Here is a 17974-nt window from a genome sequence, read left to right as displayed (position 1 = left end):
CAAAATTTTCTTTCCCTCTCTAATTTTCGGCAGACCCAAAGCCACCATCACCTCCACCTTCGGCCACCACAACCGTCCCATCTCCGACATTATTTTCTGCTGTAAACTGCCACCACCACCGCCGCAAGAAGGCTGTTTTTTACAGCCCAACCGCCGCCTGCTGCAGCTTATTTTTACTACTGTCCGACCGCCGAACAACCTCACATAACACCACCATCACTGCAGCTGCTACCCTGCTATTTGGCTGCTGTCCACAACCCAAAACACACCCGAAACCACCACTTTTTGCTGCATTTTTGCTCCTGTTTCTCTACTCTATTCGGTCTTCATGTCACCATCAAAACACCCTCTTTTTCTTGCTCTAATACACTTAAGGTACCCCTAAAAACTATAAACTAATTATACTTTTTATTTTGTTTTAATTCTTATGTTATTATTTTATGATTATAAACATGAAAATAAATAAACACATGAAGATGGTTAATAATATAGTTGTGAATAAAAGGATGATGTTTATGTAATAATAATAAGCTTAACTTGAAGAATTAAGAATAATGAATATGATTATTAATATGAAGATGAGATGAAAGTAAAATATGATTAATATGATTAAGTTATGATTTTGAGATGTGTACGAATACGTTTATAAGTTTAAGATATAAGATGATTATGATGATGTAAAGATGGTTATGTTTAATGATAAGATTATGATCTTAAGTATTAGTAAAGATATTAGTAGTATGAATATTAATGATATCAAAGATTATGAACATGTTAAAACTATGAAGTTAATATAAGTATTGTAATACGAAGATGATAAGTATTAATATGGACTATGATGGCTATGAAAATGAATAAACTTGAAGGATTAAAAGTTGGTGAAAGACATGAGCTTTAAAGATAATACTTGAATCATAATATTGAATGGTAATTTGGATATGAATGAAAGTATTATGATTTTGACATTATGATAAGGATGGTGTATTATAACTTGAAAATATTTGATTTGTAAAACCCTAATATGGATATGGTATTATGTATATATGAAAACATATAGATATATATGGAAGATTATGTTTATGCGTAAATGTAGATACATATATACATGCAACATAATTAGAAGTATATGTGTATGTGTGTAAATATATATATATATGGAAAGAAATTATAATGTGACTTAAATATTATTAAAGAATAATATAATATATGATCTATAACGAAAACGGAAATAAACAAGTGATGTATTCTTATACTCACTAGAACATACGTGGAATTAAAAATCACAAACAAATAACGTATGACTTTCACAAGACTCACCGCTACTTACGGTCATGGATGGTATCTAGGTTGCCAGTTTGGGATATGGTTTTGGATCTCGAATGTCATGACTTAAAGTCGGATCAAGAGTCCTGGCCCCCGGTTACATTTGGCTGTCCATTGATTTACTTGATAGCAACGAGGATCGTTTGAGTTATGCAACATCTAAACTGTGGGAATAATAAACATTGTAAACTCTAGAAAGGGCACCGGTAATATATATGAACATATATATCAAACACATAATTATAATGATGATGATGTGACGACCCTGAAAAAATTTTGACTAATTTTAAACCAAACTCTCGATACGATTTAATATTTTGACACGATAAGCAAAGTCTGTACTATTGAGTCTCAAATTTTTTGAACTATTTTCTTACATTCATTAAACTTCGATTGCTCTCGACGATTCACGAACCACTATTTGTAAATAGATACATATATATATTTAAATAGATGAATATATAATTTGAAAAATAATTTGAAATATTATATGATTTAATTATTAGAATGTATTATGTAAAATAAAATAAAATATGATATTATAATAATTATTATTTAAAATATATCAATATATATAATTGAAGTATATTAAATATATGTATGTGATTTCAAATTTATTTAGTAAACGACGGTGACACTAATTTATCATTCAATTGATATTAAACAAGTTAAAATACGAGATTATGAAATTTAGTAATAAACGTTGGTATGTACTTAAGTTATATAAATTTTAGAGTTGCTAAGAATATATTTAAATATCTTAAGTTGAATTTCAATACTCTGTACTTTTTATTTGGGATTGAACGCTAATAAAAAGGTCAACTTTTTATGATTAATTTTACACAATAATGATCAAAATAATTAAATATACTCACTCTAAAAATTTGGAACTTTTCCGAATACCTTTATCCGCTACTGACTAACAACGGAGTACGAAATCCAGTCCGTGAAAGGCGACGGCTAATATATTATCACACATTTTATTTTTAATATTATTATAATTATAATTATTATTATATTATTATTAATAAATATCTATGTCTATTTCTGTGTCCGTGAATCACCATAACAAAACAATTCTCTTCACTGCTACTAATTGAACACTTTAATATATTGATTGATTGATTATGTTACTGTTTTCAATTTTCTTATCATAAACTAATTAGTATCATATATACATATAGAGAGATATGTAATAGAGATGCAAATGGAACACTGATTTTTAACCATCATCTTATCTCTTCCTTCTTCTCTTTGTTTCGGCAGACACCATCCTCGAGCCACCACCTTGGCAACCCATCACCACCACTCTCCAACGTATCCACACCCTTCTAGGAATCACCACCATAGCCACCTTTACAATCGAACGGTAGCAAACACCAACCTTGCATTTTCTTTCGGTTAAGTCGAACTACACAACCTCAATCTTCCACCACCAACGACAACCAATATCATCACCAAGATTATCACCATATGAATATTCGTTTATTACTATTACTACTCATTTCTCCTGCTTCACTTCTGTTTTGCAAACAACCATCACAAGAACCATCCAAAACCACCATTTAATTTCGCAAACTTATAAAACGAAACCCATTTTGTTATTCGATGTCCCTGTAGCTGCAACCTTACTCATGTTTCTATTACCATTCTAACCTAACACCTGTCTATAAACCCAAGTAATCTGCAACAGCTTGTTTTCTGTTACCAATTGAACAAATGATTGCCACCATGAGTTTATTATTAAATTGTTGTGGCCGACACCATTAAACCAAATACCCCACCTTTTTGTCTCCCACTTAGTTCATGAATCATTGATGAATAATAAAACGTTTGGATTGAATTAATCCTTTTTGGCTTCTTCCAAGTTTGATCCGGTAACATCAATGTTCCATGAAAATAGAAGTCTCACCCGATTGTTGTTGCTCCAATCTGATTTCCGTTTCAATTCTTTTTCGGTTGGGCTGCTAATTGAGCCATGTACCGTTTGTATGAATGAGCCAAGAGGCTACCTGCTACTTTTCTGTCCAAGATTAAACCTTGTTATTTGCAGCCGTAAACAATCACCATTACCTTCATCAAACAACCCAACTCGATCACCTCTATAAACCTACTTCAGTTAATCTATTTCTATTTACTGTGAACAAGAGGAAGGCATAATCATGATTGATGATAGTGACATAGAAACAAGCGATGAAGGTAAAATATGATGATGGGTTTATCAGAATGAGCTGTAAAGAAAAAGAAAAGAGAAACAATACCTAAATGGCTGCTGTTATTTATTTCCTGATCGAGGGTTACGACTTCTGATTTTTTTTATTTACTTCTTTACACCAACACTTCCTTTTCCTTTAAAACCGTTATACAGCCTGGATACTTTTCTATTTTCGGCTTGTTTGTTTAGTGTGATGATATATATTAAATGGGCCGTAGGAATATAGTCATTTGATTTAGGCTGCCATATTCGGGTTTCAACTTGGGCCGTGATATTCATTTTGCTGTTGGGCCGTAAGTTTGGGCCAGTCTGTTAAAGTGTGATCGAGCTATCTTATTTATATATGTGAGGTTAATGAACGAGATTATCAAAGAGGTTATACGATTATAGAAATGATAGATATTGATAATTGGAGGATGATGACATGTAAATTGTGAGGTGTTAATATTATTATGATCATGATGGTTATGATAATACGCTAGCGTTTAGTATAATGATGATGATAATGATGAGTGACGATTATAGTGATGATGATAAGTAATACCATGATGATGAAACGAAAATAAGGATAAATGGTGATTTTATGTTACGCAAGTTTATGATGATCGGACTATATTAATTGCCATGAACGGAGTAATTGAAATGTCCCGTTCTTATTGATTAAAAACGTTCCATATTAATTGATTTCGTTGCGAGGTTTTGACCTCTATATGAGACGTTTTTCAAAGACTACATTCATTTTAAAACAAACCATAACCTTTATTTCATCAATAAAGGTTTAAAAAGCTTTACGTAGATTATCAAATAATGATAATCTAAAATATCCTGTTTACACACGACCATTACATAATGGTTTACAATACAAATATGTTACAACAAAATAAGTTTCTTAAATGCAGTTTTTACACAATATCATACAAGCATGGACTCCAAATCTCGTCCTTATTTAAGTATGCGACAGCGGAAGATCTTAATAATCACCTGAGAATAAACATGCTTAAAACGTCAACAAAAATGTTGGTGAGTTATAGGTTTAACCTATATAAGTCAAATCATAATAGTAGACCACAAGATTTCATATTTCAATACACATCCCATACATAGAGATAAAAATCATTCATATGGTGAACACCTGGTAACCGACATTAACAAGATGCATATATAAGAATATCCCCATCATTCCGGGACACCCTTCGGATATGATATAAATTTCGAAGTACTAAAGCATCCGGTACTTTGGATGGGGTTTGTTAGGCCCAATAGATCTATCTTTAGGATTCGCGTCAATTAGGGTGTCTGTTCCCTAATTCTTAGATTACCAGACTTAATAAAAATGGGCATATTCGATTTCGATAATTCAACCATAGAATGTAGTTTCACGTACTTGTGTCTATTTTGTAAATCATTTATAAAACCTGCATGTATTCTCATCCCAAAAATATTAGATTTTAAAAGTGGGACTATAACTCACTTTCACAGATTTTTACTTCGTCGGGAAGTAAGACTTGGCCACTGGTTGATTCACGAACCTATAACAATATATACATATATATCAAAGTATGTTCAAAATATATCTACAACACTTTTAATATATTTTGATGTTTTAAGTTTATTAAGTCAGCTGTCCTCGTTAGTAACCTACAACTAGTTGTCCACAGTTAGATGTACAGAAATAAATCGATAAATATTATCTTGAATCAATCCACGACCCAGTGTATACGTATCTCCGTATTGATCACAACTCAAACTATATATATTTTGGAATCAACCTCAACCCTGTTTTGAGTTATGGTTGGAATAGATTTGTTACCAATTTTCACGTAGCTAAAATGAGAAAAATTATCCAATCTTGTTTTACCCATAACCTCTTCATTTTAAATCCGTTTTGAGTGAATCAAATTGCTATGGTTTCATATTGAACTCTATTTTATGAATCTAAACAGAAAAAGTATAGGTTTGTAGTCGGAAAAATAAGTTACAAGTCATTTTTGTAAAGGTAGTCATTTCAGTCGAAAGAACGACGTCTAGATGACCATTTTAGAAAACATACTTTCACTTTGAGTTTAACCATATTTTTTGGATATAGTTTCATGTTCATAATAAAAATCATTTTCTCAGAATAACAACTTTTAAATCAAAGTTTATCATAGTTTTTAATTAACTAACCCAAAACAGCCCGCGGTGTTACTACGACGGCGTAAATCCGGTTTTACGGTGTTTTTCGTGTTTCCAGGTTTTAAATCATTAAGTTAGCATATCATATAGATATAGAACATGTGTTTAGTTGATTTTAAAAGTCAAGTTATAAGGATTAACTTTTGTTTGCGAACAAGTTTAGAATTAACTAAACTATGTTCTAGTGATTACAAGTTTAAACCTTCGAATAAGATAGCTTTATATGTATGAATCGAATGATGTTATGAACATCATTACTACCTTAAGTTCCTTGGATAAACCTACTGGAAAAGAGAAAAATGGATCTAGCTTCAACGGATCCTTGGATGGCTCGAAGTTCTTGAAGCAGAATCATGACACGAAAACAAGTTCAAGTAAGATCATCACTTGAAATAAGATTGTCATAGTTATAGAAATTGAACCAAAGTTTGAATATGATTATTACCTTGTATTAGAATGATAACCTACTGTAAGAAACAAAGATTTCTTGAGGTTGGATGATCATCTTACAAGATTGGAAGTGAGCTAGCAAACTTGAAAGTATTCTTGATTTTATGTAACTAGAACTTGTAGAATATATGAAGAACACTTAGAACTTGAAGATAGAACTTGAGAGAGATCAATTAGATGAAGAAAATTGAAGAATGAAAGTGTTTTTAGGTGTTTTTGGTCGTTGGTGTATGGATTAGATATAAAGGATATGTAATTTTGTTTTCATGTAAATAAGTCATGAATGATTACTCATATTTTTGTAATTTTATGAGATATTTCATGCTAGTTGCCAAATGATGGTTCCCACATGTGTTAGGTGACTCACATGGGATTCTAAGAGCTGATCATTGGAGTGTATATACCAATAGTACATACATCTAAAAGCTGTGTATTGTACGAGTACGAATACGGGCGCATACGAGTAGAATTGTTGATGAAACTGAACGAGGATGTAATTGTAAGCATTTTTGTTAAGTAGAAGTATTTTGATAAGTGTATTGAAGTCTTTCAAAAGTGTATAAATACATATTAAAACACTACATGTATATACATTTTAACTGAGTCGTTAAGTCATCGTTAGTCGTTACATGTAAGTGTTGTTTTGAAACCTTTAGGTTAACGATCTTGTTAAATGTTGTTAACCCAATGTTTATAATATCAAATGAGATTTTAAATTATTATATTATCATGATATTATCATGTATAAATATCTCTTAATATGATATATATACATTAAATGTCTTTACAACGATAATCGTTACATATATGTCTCGTTTAAAAATCATTAAATTAGTAGTCTTGTTTTTACATATGTAGTTCATTGTTAATATACTTAATGATATGTTTACTTATCAGAGTATCATGTTAACTATATATATATATCCATATATATGTCATCATATAGTTTTTACAAGTTTTAACGTTCGTGAATCACCGGTCAACTTGGGTGGTCAATTGTCTATATGAAACATATTTCAATTAATCAAGTCTTAACAAGTTTGATTGCTTAACATGTTGGAAACATTTAATCATGTAAATATCAATCTCAATTAATATATATAAACATGGAAAAGTTCGGGTCACTACAGTAATAATAATGATTATGATCATGAATATGATTATGGTATTGTTATGATGGAGATAAAGATATTGATATTGTGTTAATCGAATTAGATATGAAGTTGTGATGACGAGGTGATTAATGGGGAGAATGAAAATGATAATATATTTGTTAAATAAGTTTTACGTACGAAATAAATTGGAATAGGCAAGATCAGAGGAGTGGTTTAGGATCTTATCGGGTTAGCGGGACGTCGCTGGTTCAAACCTGAACTTGGGCATTTTTTTTAAGGGCTACTTCATTGAGGTAGTATACTTATTACTCACTTTTATTATTATTATTATGGTTATTATTAGTTATTATTGTTATTAGTTATTATTGTTATTAGGTTATTACTAATATGAAGAACATACTAGTATTAGTAACATCATTATTATTATTATTATCATGTCTATTAAAATTATTATCCTTAGTATTAAAATAATTAATCAAATTATTGTTATTATTATTACTAACATTGATATTAGAATTAACATTATTATTATCATTTAGGTTATTATTATTAGTATCATTATTGAAATTATTATTATTAACACCATTTATATTAAAAATTATCATTTTCAAAAGTATCATTTTTTTTATCACTATTATTGTTATTATTACTAATAAATATTATTTTACAAAAATACATTACAAATATATTAATATTATATATTACTAAATTTTTATGACATTAAGTAAGCTATATATAAAATATATTAATTAATATAAATATATATTCTTATCATATATAAACCTTGAAATAAATTTCTATTTTTAATATATTATGATAAATGATAAATATTATATTATTAAACTACTTTAATAAGTATTTACTATATTAATATTAATAAATGGAATATAGAAATAAATATTAATTATCTAAAATACATAGGATAAATATAACTTAATTAGTAATATGATATGTAAATTATTAATATATCAACTCGTTAGTTGTTATTATATGTTTTAATATATATAAATGATATAGGTTCGTGAATCCGAGACCAACCTTGCATTGTTCAGTTCCGTCGTGTGCATATTTTTACTACATAATATCGTATTGTGAGTTTATTTGCTCCCTTTTACTCTTTATATTTTTGGAACTGAGAATACATGCGCTGTTTTTATAACTGCTTTATTAAATGCTTTTGAAATATATTTTGAACTGCGAATACATGAAATGTTTTTATAAATATTTGACGAGATAGACACAAACATTCCTCGAATGAATTATTATGCAGATAGAAGTTCTGTGGATTATTATTGAATTAGGTGGATGTGATAATTGCCACCAATTGATGAATATATTTTCCCCTGATTATTATTGCTTGGTAACCTAAGAATTAGAATCGGGTATGGCCCTAATTCACGCGAATCCTAAAGGTAGCTACCGGGTTTAGCACCCCTACCCAGAATGTTCACTAGACGGAAGAGCTAGTGGGCGTGGTGTTTAGTACTTCGAAGTTTATTATTATTATACAGAAGAGATGTTCTATTTTGGGGATATTATTGATGCACATTATATGTTAAGGTCGGTTACCATGTTGAGCAATGAAATCATTATGAATTTTATGTATCGAGAGAATGATTTTTATACACAGGTTATGTGTATTAGTTTTGTGCACGAGATATGTGCACGATTATTTAAAAATTGCGAGGCAACCTACGGGGGAGAAAAGGATACGAACCTACTCTGCTAAGCATTATGAAAAATGGTTTTGTACCCGAGATAGGTGTACTGTATTTAAATCTTGTGGTCTATCAAAATGATGAATTTTATTGTTTATGATAAACTTATGAACTCACGAACATTTTGGTTGACACTTTTAGAACATGTTTATTATCAGGTATGAAAGAAATCTTTCACTGTGCATTTGCTCATTTTAAAGATATTACATTGAGTCGTTCATGGCATATAGAGGTCAGAACCTCGCAATGGGACCAACTGTTGAAGACTTCATCCAGATGGATTAGGACGAGTTACTACAGATGATGACCATGATGATCCAACTAACTTAAACCTAATGATGATATGTTGAAAACTTTAGACTACCGCTGCTATTTACTATCATACTGTTTACTGCGCTCATAAGGTGAGTCATAGCCCCAACTTTTTAACAGTTTTATAAACTGCTTTCGGGGTGGGAATACATGTCTTTTTCTGTTTTACAAGTAGACACAAGTGCTAAACTTACATTCTATGCTGAGTTATAACTGAAAATCCCTTAGCTTTGGTAACTAGTAACTACCAGTTTATGAACTGGTGGGCGCGAATAGATGTATATGGATCCATAGGGTTTGACATCCCCGTCCGGGCTAGTTTTGCTAGCATAAAACGGGCGTATTTGAGGTGGTACATTTTGGGTAGGTGTACATAACAACAGGGGTACTAAACAAACGTTAAGGCTTAGTTACCGGGTGCTCAAACTTATAGAATCTTTTTACATTTTTAAAGATGCCGGCAAAGCATGCAAATGAAATCTTGTAGTCTATACTCTACACTTTATACTAATTAAACCTATGATTCACTCAAACTTTATGTTAACGTTTTTACATGTTTATTCTCCGGTAATTAGGGAATGCTTCTGCTCTAGCTAGTAAGGCAGTAGAGGTCATGCATTTGGAATGAATATTTGTTTAAACTTTGATAGTGGCATTATGTCTTTTCATTTTAAATACATTTGGTTTTGATTAGTACTTTGTTGGTTTTCTTTAAGTATTGTAAATGTTTGGTTTTTAAATAAAATGCCACTATTACTTTGAAAAATGTTGCATATAGCTTGCATCGATCAAACTTTGACCTCTAGTAATACAACACGTCAATGCCACATTTTGACGGGGTATTACAGTTGGTATCAGAGATCTGGTTATAGGGAATTAGGATGCATTAGTGTGTCTGCCTATAGGATACGTTAATAAGCCTAATCTATAACTGGACGATTATATGTCAAAAGCTAACCCCACCATTCTCTCCGACTCCGAGGACGAAAGTCCTAGCCATTCACCGAGCTAGTATGACCTCCTCTGAATGGAGAAATTACCCCGACTATTTTGACAATATGCATACATATCTAAGGATGCTAACTCTATATTTCTTATTTGAAGAACAATGTTTGGAAGACGAACTTACAGTCCTGATGAACTCCGAGCACTTATCAATGAAGGTGTCTCCGCTGCAATTGCTAATATGCCTGGAGGCTCGAACACTAGACAAAACTGCACTTATAAGGAATTTATGGCTTGTAAGCCACTACCATTCAAAGGCACTGAAGGACTAGTGAGTCTAACCCATTGGATTGAGAAGATGGAGTCAGTGTTTAGTATTAGTAATTGTGCTTAAGATAACTGGGTAAAGTTTGCTACTTCCATACTGGAAGGTAAATCCTTGACCTGGTGGAATTCTGTTGCTCGACCTATGGGTCTCGAGGCTTCTCATGCCATCCCTTGGGAAGACATCAAAACTCGTATGACTACTGAGTATTGTCCCAATAATGAACTTAAGAAGATGGAGGCAGAGTTATGGGATCTAAAGGTTATTGGGACTGATCTTGCTACTTATACCAACCGCTATTTGGAATTGATTCTGTTGTGTCCGGGTATGGTCCCAACTGAAAGGAAGAAAATCGACCGTTATGTTAAGGGTCTCTCTGAGAATATCCAAGCTAATGTTCATGCTTCCAAACCCCAAACTTTGCAAGAGACCATTAATATGGCAAATGATCTCAGGGGTCAATTTACTCAACGAAATGCTACTGAAGTGAAATCTGGGGATAATAAGAGGAAGTGGACTGGAAACTTTAACTCCCAGTCATCCAAAAAGCAGTAAGTTATAAACTTTAATATCAATGCTCACGAGGCTTATGAGGACCTCGACTTGGTTACTGGTACGTTTCTTCTAAACAATCACATTGTTTCAGTATTGTTTGATTGTGGTGCAAATAGAAGTTTCGTATCCATAGAATCTTGTTGCATGCTTGACAAAACGTATGTACCCACAGACACTAAGTACTGTATTGAATTGGTGAATGGTAAACTTATGAAGGCTAATAAAATCTACAAAGACTGTACCTTAGTTTTAGAAGGAAAACCATTTTTGGTGGACCTGATGCCTATTGAAATAGGAAGCTTTGGCGTAGTAATAGGAATGGACTGGTTGTCTAAGAATAGAGCCGAAGAAGTGTGTTTCAAGAAGGCGATTCATATACCCCTTGATAATGGGGAAAATTTGATGGTTTATGGGGATAAAACCGGTGTAAAACTTAACCTGATTTCATGCGTGAAGGCACAAAAGTATTTAAGGAAAGGCTATCAAGCTATCCTTGCACATGCGAAAGGGATCGAGACCGAAGAAAAGCGAATTGAAGATGTACCAATTTCTCGAGAATTCCCTAACGTCTTTCCCGAAGAACTACCTAGTCTTCCACCTCATAGATCGGTAGAATTCCAAATAGATCTCGTACCCGGAGCTGCACCAGTTGCACGATCACCATATAGATTAGCACCATGAGAACTAAAAGAGTTGTCCAACCAATTACAAGAATTATTGGATAGAGGTTTCATTCGACCAAGCTCATCTCCGTGGGGAGCCCCGATTCTCTTTGTCAAAAAGAAGGATGGATCCCTGCGAATGTGTATCGACTATTGCGAGCTGAATAAGTTAACTATCAAGAACAGGTATCCACTACCGAGATTCGATGATCTATTCGACCAATTACAAGGGTCATCTGTATAATCTAAGATCGATTGGAGATCTGGTTATCACCAATTGAGGGTGAAGAATGAAGATATCTCCAAGACAGCGTTTAGAACTCGCAAGGGCCATTACGAATTCCTAGTGATGCCATTCGGGTTACCAAATGCACCTGCAGTATTCATGGACCTCATGAATCGTGTATGCAAGCCCTATCTGGACAAGTTTGTAATTGTGTTCATTGATGACATCTTGGTATACTCGAAGAGTAAAGCGGAACATGAGCAACACCTGAGATTACTATTGGAACTACTCGAGAAGGAACAATTGTACACAAAGTTTTCGAAGTGCGAGTTTTGGCTATCAAAGGTACAATTCCTTGGTCATGTGGTTAGTAGTCAAGGGATATAAGTGGACCCAACGAAGATTGACTCTATTAAGAAATGGGAAGCACCTAAGACGCCAACCCAAGTGCGAAAATTCTTAGGTCTTGTTTGTTATTATAGGAGATTCATTGAAGGTTTCTCCAAGATTGCATGACCATTGACTGCCTCGACTCATAAGGGCAAGAAATATGAGTGGTCCGATGTGCATGAAGCTGCTTTCCAACTTCTAAAATAGAAGTTAACATCTGCTCCTATCTTGTCCCTACCCTAAGGAAACGATGACTTTGTTGTATACTGCGACGCATCTTGCCAAGGTTTTGGCTGTGTCTTGATGCAACAGAAAAAGGTCATTGCTTATGCCTCCCGTCAACTAAAGATCCATGAAAAAAACTACACCACACATGACATAGAACTTGGTGCAGTGGTCTTCGCACTCAAAATGTGGAGACACTATCTTTATGGAACCAAGTGTACCATCTTTACTGATCATAAGACTTTGCAGCATATTCTGAACCAGAAACAACTCAACATGAGGCAACGACGTTGGGTTGAGTTATTAAATGATTACGATTGCGACATCCGATACCACCCTGGTAAAGAAAATGTGGTGGCTGATGCCCTAAGCCAAAAAGAAAGGGTTAAACCTTTACGAGTTAGAGCCTTAAATCTGATTGTCCATACCAATTTGACTACACAAATTCGAGATGCCCAACTTGAAGCGCTTAAAGAAGAAAATAAGAAGGACGAATCTCTTAGAGGTTTAGACAAGCAGTTCGAAATTAAAGGAGATGGAACTCGTTATTTTGCCGGAAGAATTTGGGTCCCAAAAATTTGCGAAGTAAGAAAGAAAGTGCTTGATGAGGCACATAAGACAAGGTATTCGATTCACCCAGGCGCTGACAAGATGTATCACGATTTAAAAATGTTATATTGGTGGCCTGAAATGAAAGCGTATATTGCTACCTATGTGGGCATGTGCTTGACTTGCTCAAAAGTTAAAGCTGAACACCAGAAACCTTCTGGGCTACTACAATAGCCTGAGATTCCCGAGTGGAAGTGGGAATGGATTACCATGGATTTCATTATGAAGTTTTCTAAAACTGCGAATGGCTATGATATGATTTGGGTGATTGTTGACCGTCTCACGAAATCAGCTCACTTTTTATCGATGAAGGAAACTGACAAGATGGAAAAGCTTGCTCAGTTGTATTTGAAGGAAGTTGTTTCAAGGCATGGTGTGCCTGTTTCTATTATTTCGGATCGAAATAGCCGTTTTACTTCTAGATTCTGGAAGTCGTTACAAGAAGCTTTGGGAACGCAGTTAGATATGAGTACTGCTTACCATCCTCAAACAGATGGGCAAAGCGAGAGAATGATTTAAACGCTCGAAGATATGTTACGAACCTGTGTTATTGATTTTGGAAAAGCATGGGACCGATTCCTGCCATTAGCTGAGTTTTCTTATAATAACAGTTACCATTCAAGTATCCAAGCCGCACCGTTTGAGGCACTATATGGGCAAAAGTGTAGATCGCCAATCTGTCGGAACGAAGCGGGTAACCGACAATTGACTGGTCCCGAGATCATCCACGAGACGACTGAACACATTGTAAAGATTAAACAAAGGCTAGAGACAGCCTGAAGTCGTCAAAAGAGTTATGCTGACGCCAGAAGAAAACCGTTAGAATTCCAAGAAAACGACATGGTCCTGCTAAAGGTGTCACCGTGGAAAGGTGTGATACGCTTTGGCAAATGAGGAAATCTAAGTCCAAGATATGTAGGGCCTTTCAAGATCATCGAACGTATTGGGCCAATGGTCTATCGACTAGAATTACCTGAACAACTCGCTGGAATACACGATACGTTTCATGTGTCGAATTTGAAAAAGTGCTTAGCGGAAGAGGACCTTATCATCCCACTTGATGAAATCCAAGTTGACGACAAACTGAACTTTATTGAAAAATCTGCGGAAATCATTGACCGAAACGTCAAAGGACTTCGTCAAAGTAGAATACCAATCGTCGAAGTTCGATGGAACGCACTTCAAGGACCCGAGACTACGTGGGAACGTGAAGATCACATAAGAGAGAAATATCCTCATTTATTTGCAAACAAAACGCCAGATGACGACAATGACCAAATTTCGGGACGAAATTTCTAATAACGGGTAGGTACTATAACACCCCAACTTTTTGGATCATTTTTCGTTTTTTTGAACGAACTTGAAACTTAGGTGGTCCAAAACAAACGAACTCGGTTAGAAACCCGAAACTAATGAAAGTAATGAAGTGGGTAACGAGGTTACCTAAACTATCGATCATGGCTCGTCATCATCAATAAAAATTTTATGAAGGACTAACGCGAATAAAATGTGCGGGGACTAAAATGCACATTAATTAAAATGATAAAAATTAAATTATATATATAATAAATATATATATATAAAAATCGAAAAAAATATAATAAATAAATAATATACATTTACATGATATATATCAAGAACAATCCTAGTCTAATCCCAACTCACTAATCCTAATCCTAATCTTTTCTCTAGTTTATCTTTAAGCAGTTTGAGCCTAATCCAAACACTAAAGCTCTAGATCTTTCCATGAACTATTTGAGTTATACTATAACTCTAATCAAATGCACTATAAAAGGAACCTCCTAGTTCCATATTTCTCATACACAATTCGCCTCTCAAAAAGCTCCCAAAATTTTCCTCTCCCTCTCTAATTTTCGGCAGCCCCAGAGCCACCATCACCGCCACCTTCAGCCACCATAACCGTCCCATCTCCGCCATTATTTTCTTCTGTAAACCGCCACCACCACCGCCGCAAGAAGGCTATTTTCTGCAGCCAACCGCTGCCTGCTGCAGCTTCTTTTTGTTGCTGTCCGACCGCCGAACACCCCCACAAACCGCCACCATCACTGCAGCTGCTACCCCTGCTGTTTGGCTGTTATCTGCAACCCAAAACACACCCGAAACCACCACTTTTTGCTGCATTTTTTCTCCTGTTTTGCTGTTGCTGTTCGGTCTTCCTGTCACCATCAAAACACCCTCTTTTTCTTGCTCTAATACACTTATGGTACCCCTAAAAACTATAAACTAATTAAACTTTTTTTTTATTTTAATTCTTATGTTATTAGTTTATGATTACAAACATGAAATTAAATAAACACATGAAGATGGTTAATAATATAGTTGTGAATAAAAGGATGATGTTTATGTAATAATAATAAGCTTCACTTGAAGAATTAAGAACAATGAATATAATTGTTAATATGAAGATGAGATGAAAGTAAAATATGATTAATATAACTAAGTTATGATTTTGATATGTGTACGAATACGTTTATACGTTTATGATATAAGACGATTATGATGATGCAAAGATGGTTATGTTTAATGATAAGATTATGATCTTAAGTATTAATAAAGATATTGGTAGTATGAATATTAATGATAGAAAAGATTATGAACATGTTAAAACTATGAAGTTAATATAAGTATTGTGATACAAAGATGATAAGTATTAATATTTACTATGATGGCTATGAACATGAATAAACTTGAAGGATTAAAAGTTGGTGAAAGACATGAACTTTAAAGATAATACTTGAATCATAATATTGAATGGTAATTTAGATATGAATGAAAGTATTATGATTTTGACATTATGATAAGGATGGTGTATTATAACTTGAAAATATTTGATTTGTAAAACCCTAATATGGATATGGTATTGTGTATATATGAAAACATATAGATATATATGGAAGATTATGTTTATGCGTAAATGTAGATATATATATATATATATATATATATATATATATATATATATATATATATATATATATATATATATATATATATATACGTACCACATAATTAGAAGTATATATATATATATATATATATATATATATATATATATATATATATATATATATATATATATATGTGGAAAGAAATTATAATGTGACTTAAATATTATTAAAGAATAATATAATATATGATCTATAACGAAAACGGAAATAAACAAGTGAAGTATTCTGATAATGCTAAAAATGAACATATATTTCATAGCATTATTCCTCAAGAAAGACAAGCTTTTAGTTGCAATTGTTCTATTTACAAGTGATATTCGTTTAAATATTAAAAGGTGAAGACAAAAGACAGATTCGACGAATTGAAGACGCAAACGACCAAAAAGCTCAAAAGTACAAAATACAATCAAAGAGGTTCCAATTATTGATAAGAAACGTCTCGAAATTACAAGAGTACAATATTCAAAACGCAAAGTACAAGATATTAAATTGTACGCAAGGACGTTCGAAAATCCGGAACCGGGACCAGAGTCAACTCTCAACGCTCGACGCAACGGACTAAAAATTACAAGTCAACTATGCACATAAATATAATATAATATTTAAATAATTCTTATAATTATTTATATATTATATAAATAATAAAAATCCGTCGGCAAGAAAGACTCCAAAGTTGGTGAGCTGGAATTTCAAACTCTGCGACTCGCGGAGTTTGAAGGCAGAAAAGGCCGCGAGTCGCGGAGACCCCCTGAACTCAATTCCCTATAAAAGCAAACGAATTCTGATCATTTTCATATCAATAATTCAATCTCTCTCTATATATGTATACGTAAATATATTTATATTTATATTTTAATTTTAATTTTAATTATAATTCTAATAATAAGGGTATGTTAGTGAATGTTGTAAGGGTGTAAGTCAAAATTCTGTCCGTGTAACGCTACGCTATTTTTAATCATTGTAAGTTATGTTTAACCTTTTTACATTAATGTCTCGTAGCTAAGTTATTATTATGCTTATTTAATCCGAAGTAATCATGATGTTGGGCTAATTACTAAAATTGGGTAATTGGGCTTTTGTACCATAATTGGGGTTTGGACAAAAGAACGACACTTGTGGAAATTAGACTATGGGCTATTAATGGGCTTTATATTTGTTTAACTAAATGATAGTTTATTAATGTTAATATAAAGATTTATAATTGGACGTACCCATAAATTACCATATACACTCGATCGGACACGATGGGCGGGGTATTTATATGTACGAATAATCGTTCATTTAACCGGACACGGGAATGGATTAATAGCCACTAGAATAATTAAAACAGGGGTGAAATTATGTACAAGGACACTTGGTATAATTGATAACAAAGTATTAAAACCTTGGGTTACACTCAGTCGACATCCTGGTGTAATTATTAAACAAAGTATTAAAATCTTGTTACAGTTTAAGTCCCCAATTAGTTGGAATATTTAACTTCGGGTATAAGAATAATTTGACGAGGACGCTCGCACTTTATATTTATGACTGATGGACTGTTATGGACAAAAACCAGACGGACATATTAAATAATCCAGGACAAAGGACTATTAACCCATGGGCATAAAACTAAAATCAACACGTCAAACATCATGATTACGGAAGTTTAAATAAGCATAATTATTTTATTTCATATTTAATTTCCTTTATTTTATATTTAATTGCACTTCTAATTATCGCATTTTATTTTATTGTTATTGTATTTAATTGCACTTTTA

This window comes from Rutidosis leptorrhynchoides, chromosome 2 (genome assembly GCF_046630445.1).
Source record: "Rutidosis leptorrhynchoides isolate AG116_Rl617_1_P2 chromosome 2, CSIRO_AGI_Rlap_v1, whole genome shotgun sequence".
In the NCBI taxonomy this organism is placed as follows: domain Eukaryota; kingdom Viridiplantae; phylum Streptophyta; class Magnoliopsida; order Asterales; family Asteraceae; genus Rutidosis; species Rutidosis leptorrhynchoides.
Note: the sequence above shows the minus strand (reverse complement) of the source record.